Here is a 6,476-nt window from a genome sequence, read left to right on the forward strand (position 1 = left end):
TTCTCCATTTGCCACGCGGCCTTCCTGAGCTTTGCTATTCATATATAGCACCTACAATAGCTATTTGTGGAACATTCTGAGCAGGATTGCTGTGAAAATCTAACAAGATAATGAATGTGAGCAGGCTTTGAAAATACCCAGTGTTTTGTAAATGTAAGAGATTATTATTCCCATTTACCACCCTTTTAAAAGGATGTTTTCCCTCAATTCAGCCAAATTTAACTTGGATGATGAAGAACCAAGCCCGGGAGTCCCCAGCTATAATTTTCCTGCTTTCTTGTGCCTCTGAATATTAAAACACAAAGGCTCCCATTGCCGAGGGAAACCAAAACAGCAGCACATTAGAGGCGCGACTGCACAAACAGAATTCAAAGTGATATTTCAAGCGGGGCGTTCTGTTTATATAAACCTTGAGAGCCCTCAAATGTCAGCAGAACTTTGAAATTAAAATGGCTTCTTTCTTCATGCACTTCCCAATCTGTTATTGAGCCTGTGTCTTGGAGTAGCAGAAGGTCAGAAACCACTTGGGGTTTACTTTGTAGCGTTAGAAACGCTAAGAGATGAGGCAGGGAGACGGTTTAAGTGGCCTGGGCCAAGGGCGTGGAGGCACTGAGGGGGGCATTTGGCGGGATGAGCACTGGGCGTTATACTATATGTTGGCAAATTGAACTCCAATAAAAAATAAGAAAAAAAAAAAAAAAAAAAAAAAAGGACGTGGAGGGGACAATGCCGCCGCTGCCCAGTGTGCTGAAAAGGAAGCCCAGTCCGGGCGCCTGTCCAGAGTGCTGAAAAGGGCCCCCGCGCTGTCTAGGGTGCTGAAAGGTTTGGGGGTTTTTGTTTTTGTTTTTGTTTTTGTTTTTGTTTTTGTTTTTGTTTTTGTTTTTAAGATCCTGCTGTCCAGGGTGCTTTGGGGGAGGCGGGGGGGGGGGGGGGGCACGGCGGCGACCTGCCCGGTGCTGTCCAGAGTGCTGAAAATGAGGGCTGGTCCTGGTGCTGCCCTAGGTGCTGGAAAGGACGGGGCCTGGGGTTGTCCATGGTGCTGAAACGGAGGGCCAGGCCTAGGGCAGGGACGGGTGGGTGTTTGGGTGAGGGGCCTTCCCCACTGGCACATTCCTGTTGCTCCCTAGAATCCTAGAGAAAGGATGAGGTCCTCTGGGGAGCCCAAGTACCCTGGTGGGGTGGGACACTAGCAGACAGAAGGAAGAGCGTGTAAGGGAGGGGAGACAAGGCCCGCCAGAGTGACAGCTGCAGTGGAAATGAGAGGAGAGAGGTGAGCACGGAAGCGGGAGGAACTGGAAAATAAAGTAATAAAATAGAGAGATATACCGGATGACAGCAGAGAGATAAATGGCACAAGTTATATGAAGGGCTCATTTTTGTGCAAATATTTGGGGCTCTATAAAATAAGGCTGTTTATTATAAATCTGTTGCCTGAATAAGTCTTGCCATTCCACGGGTGTCCCCTGCAGTGAAGTTTTCTCTCTAAGACATGGAGAGTTGAGCTCTTGGGGTAAAGTGTGGCCAAGACTGCTCCTTCTGTTTTATAAACAGCCCTTCCCACGGGAAAAGTGTGGCTGCTGGGAGCTGAGGGAAGGGGCTGGGCATGAGGCCAGGGCCTCCTCTGGTCTCAGCCATGGGCTGCTGTGGTGGCCTTGAGCTTTGTTTCCAGCCAAGAGACTACTGGAGCTATTTGGCCTCCATCCAGGTGACTGAGATTCCTGGGTCATGGAAGGCCCACCCTTGGCTGGGAGTCACTAGATTCCATCTTTAAATATCAGGAGATCCTGTCTGCTGGGACCCTTCCCATCTTCAAAGGGGAAGGATGCACCAGAGCACAAACACGTAGCAGCAAACAATTAGGTGAAACAAGAGGAAAACTTCAGAGGTTTATTGATCCCCCCTGTACAGACTTGTGAAAGTGTACATGTCCTTCTGTCTGAAGGGACTCATATCAATCCTGCCTGGAACCAAGGGGTGAATGGGAAAACTAGGACCTTAGGAAAATTCACAGGACCTGAGTCCTCTACATTCAGTTCTCAGACCAGCATACCAGCAGAGCAAATATGACCTCAGGGCTGATTAGTATTCAAATCTTGGGGTGGACCCTGACTCTGCTAATCAGGCACTCATACTCAGGAAGACACAGGCAGGAGGGGTGAATGTCCCACTGAGAGAATTCATCCAGAAGACGTTGGTTAGCATACACACACATACACGCACACCCTTAAGGTCTAAGGCACTATTTCCCCAGGACTGGATCGATTTCCTCAAAGAAATTTGCTCTCAGATGTCAATTTTTCAATTGTGAAATAATCCAACAAATGGAGAATCAAGAGTCTCAACCATTCATACACTCAGTGTTGGAGCCGAGCTGGTCAGAGTGAGATGAGATTGCTCAGGGTTCCAGCACAGGAACCTCTAACAGGAAGCCATGACCAGACACAGGTTTCCTAACTCCTCAGAGCCCATTTCCTCAGCTCTGAGGTGGAACAGATCATAATAACAGTGCCTGATAAGATTCTCAGGAAGATTCAGTGCAGGAAGCCATGTGAAACTGTAACCTAGGCCTACCTAGCACAGTCAACATTAGCTTTTATTACCATTGCCTGGGCAGAAACTCAGCCCCGCCCCATGCACAGAGTAGCTGCTCCCAAACTACTCAAATGGCCTTGAGTCTGCTTCTGAGATGAGATGCTCCCCTAGCAACCTGGGCAGTGCTCCATCGTGGCCGTCACCATTGTCATTCCTTATTGTCACCTTGGCCGACCTTGATTCTTTCAGACTGTGTGGTTAACACATCACCTGCTTGTACCACCAGGGCTCTGCAGACAGGAACTTGCTCTCCTATAGCCACACCTCCAGTGCATGACATATAGGACCTCAAGAAAATGTTGGCTGAGTGGTGAATGGAAAGAGGGCCTTTCAGCCCAAGTTGGCTCTGGAGCCAGTACCAAGCCTGAGCAGATCCCCAAAGAGTAGGACCATTTTCTAGGAGGGGACGGCCCTCAAATTCTGCAGCCTCCTGTCATCTTGCTTTGTGTATGGCTCCAGACTTGCAACTTTGCACCTTTGGAAGGCGACGTCCTGCTTTCTTCCCTGACCAAGGAGCCTCTACCCCAGTAATAGGCTTAATGCTGTTTTTGTCTCCCCCATTTTCAAGACTTTGGCTGGAAATTTGGCTTCTTGTGGTTGATCCCAGTTGGTTTTGATGATATTTTACAGCGCCTTCCTAATTTACTGCCCTTTTATGACTATAGTAAAAGGCCACACGTCAGGGAACGCCATCAAACAGGAAGAAGCGTCCCCTCTCCTTGTCAGCTCAAGTTGAGCGTTGTAATTTACAGGGAAACCTTGTGGCTTAGGGTGTTTACCTCCCACAGAACCAGTTTCTTCTTCCATTATGAGAATGAGATAATTAAAATACTTCCCTGTTCCTTTGATATGGAATTAGGTTCGCTCAGCCCAATTGCAAATGCCAGTTTGAAAGCTGTTATGTTATTCAGGTTTCAATTTAGAGCCATCCATTTCTTCCAGAAAGGTGTTTTCTCTCTCTCTCTCTTTCTCTCTCTTCACCTGATCTTGGATTAGACATCAGGAAGGGAAGTAAGGGACTTATTTAAATGTATTTAGGAAATTTGCATCTCACACTGGGATGCAGATCTTGGCTGCAGATTTTAGGGAGGCTGGAGCCCAGGGAGCCCCTGAAGCTATGCAGCCTCCCTCCAAAGCAGTGGGCCTTACAGCTTGACCAGCACAAGAGAGCACAAAAAGGTGGACTGAGAGATCTGATTCTTTAGGAGGAAAGCCACAATCTAGCTTCTCTCCTTCCATTGAGACTTTTTCCATATTTACCAAATGATGCCATGGCAAGATATTCCTGCCCCAGGGATATTGCCCTGACTCAAACTGGCCTAAGCAATAAAACATCTGTGACATCACCTACAACGAAAGTTGGAGGGAGTGCAGGCCGAGGTTAGTAAGTTCAGAGGCTTGGTTGTGTCACCAAGGACCCAGGTGTTTTCCAACTCTTTGCTCGGCTATTTTCAATTGTGACTTCATGCTTTTGCTGGGAGCAAGATGGCAGAACCAAGTCCAGGGTCACATCCCATATAACATGTTGGGAGAAAGATGGGAGGTCCTACATCTCTTGCTAGTGGGAAACCCTCCTATCGAAACTTACACTTCAGTCACCTCACTAGCCAGAACTGGATCATAGGTTCATTCTTGAGTAATCCCCATGGGAAGGATAGGAGAACACTTGGCTGGTTGGGCCTCACCTTACCCACTCACCCACTCCACTCTCACCCACTGACCCAGGCTCATGGCTGTACAGGGGGAGTGAGGGATTTTGGTGGAGAATAAATGCTGGTAGACAACCCAGCAGCATCCACCATAAAGCCATGTAGCATTCTTATTAAATGGTGGACATAAAGAAATATATGTGTAAAAAGCCAAAGTAATGATAAAATGAACCCCAGAACAGACCAGAACCAGCCCCAGCACCTTTAAGTTCCCTCTAAAGACAGTCTTATTCTCTCCATCCTTCTGGAACCTTGAAAGTTGAGCAACGTGGTACCTGGAGAATAAGTGGAACCTGGTGTCATTGTGAGGCTCAGTAGTTCTCAACAGCAACAGGTTTGGCTTCCCAGGGGACATTTAGCAATGTCTAGAGAGTGTTACCATTCTAAGATGCTACTGGCTTTTAGTCATAGAGATCACAGATGCTTCTAAATATCCTGCAATGCACAGGACAGCCCTCCATAACAAAAGAATATGCAACCCCAAATGTCTGCAGGTGTGAGATTGAAAAGCTGTGTTTAAGCCTGGCTTGCATCCAGGATATTCCCATGGTGCTTTGCTCCCAGGGGGGGAGGGGAGAGAGGAGGATGACTTCCCAACTAGATGTGACTGGAAGCTGGAAAACACAGGACCAGGTGTCATCTCTCCTTCCCTTCTCCCACAGAACTCTCCTTTGCTTCTGCAGACAAATATTTCACTCTGCCTTGTTCCCCATGAGTGCCCCTGAGGGACTGTAAGCATCTGGGGAGCAGGGTCCTGGTTAGCTGTCCGTGTCTCCATGCCAGGACTCACATAGTAGGTACTCCATAGATATGGGCTGGAAGGAAAGAGGAGGGAGGGGAGATGAGGTAGGAGGAAATATCTGGGGCTGAGGATGGAGGAAAGAATTTAGAGACCAAGATTCTCAAGGCAAACCTTGGCTGGTGCTGAGATCAGTTGGTTTTTAGCTAGGGAAGAAAGACATTCAAGAACTGGTCAGAGAGACTCAAAGGTTTTGCTAGAGAAATTGAACCTAACCATTCTGACCAAGCCAAAGGGTCCCCTGATAAAAGAAGGTAGGAAGGAGAGATGAGGTGGGAAGGTCAGAGGAGGCAGCCCCCAGGGCCAGATGCAAGATGAACGGAGCGGGAGAAGGTGGAGCAAGAGGGAGAGAGAAAGAACCAAGGAGGGTCACCGAGTCAGAAATGGAGCCTGTCAATGTTCCATCTCGTAATGGAAAGAGCAAGGCCAGGAGTGGAGAGAGGCAAAAGTCCAGGAGAGGTCACAGAGCCCTGATTGAAGGCTGGAGAGAGGAGGGAGCAGGGCAGGGACCATCCAAGGGAAAGTAGGCCTTTTGAGAGAGCAGCCAGAGGGAGGTGGCCACAAAGAGAGGGGCCACTGGTCTGAGGAAAGCTAAGGCCCTGGGGACCACCGTGGCAGGCACCAGCGAGCCCCAGGACCCCTCCATTCTCTAGTGGCAGACCATAACAGGAATATCTTGTCATTGCCACCTGTCAGTGCCAGCAGAACTTCCACTGGGGGCTGAGTCTCAGAGGCTGGGAGCTTTCCATTACCTCTGGAGATGTTTGCTAAGCCAGATGCCAGCATGAGAAGGTGGCAAGAGAGGCTGTGGGTCATGCTTTGCTGCCAGTCTCCAATATTAAAATTGCTGGAAGTCCCGGTCAACCCTATTCTGGCAGCATTGCTCAATAGAGATACTCCCCTCAAAGTTAATAAGAAGCTAAGAAATTAATTTCCTGCCAGGTGCCTCCGCCCAGCAGTGACAGCTTAATGCTTTCCATCATCTGGGGTGTATTTAAGTAACAAGGAGAATGGGAGGGGGTGCCAAGTGCTGTTCTGGCCCATCTGGGAGTTTACTGGATAAGGGACGGGAAAGTCTGTGTAACCTGAGCAGGGCAGGGGTGTCCTGCAACACACCCTGACCTATGGAACCATCACTTCTGAGAAGGTGACTTTGATTTTTCACCTACCCTTGGCATGTTGCAAAATTCCAGGTACCCATGCAGCTCCATCCTGGCCCCCCTCTGCCTCCAGAGAGCTATGCTAAGGACAAAGCAAAGCATCTTCTCAGGGATGACCTTGTGTGTTATTGGAGTCACTTCAAACCTTTGGTTTTGCAGAAACCAGAGTCACATGGAGAGTTGCTCGCCTCCGAAGGAACAGTAAAACTGACCTGT

General features: G+C 48.7%; 1 protein-coding gene across 1 annotated transcript in view; it reads left to right on the plus strand.

Moving 5' to 3' along the window:
• The window catches only part of CAMTA1 (calmodulin binding transcription activator 1), an 849,138-nt gene that overhangs the window by 719,489 nt on the left and 123,173 nt on the right, over positions 1 to 6,476 (plus strand).

Source organism: Canis lupus, chromosome 5 (assembly GCF_003254725.2).
Source record: "Canis lupus dingo isolate Sandy chromosome 5, ASM325472v2, whole genome shotgun sequence".
NCBI lineage: Eukaryota > Metazoa > Chordata > Mammalia > Carnivora > Canidae > Canis > Canis lupus.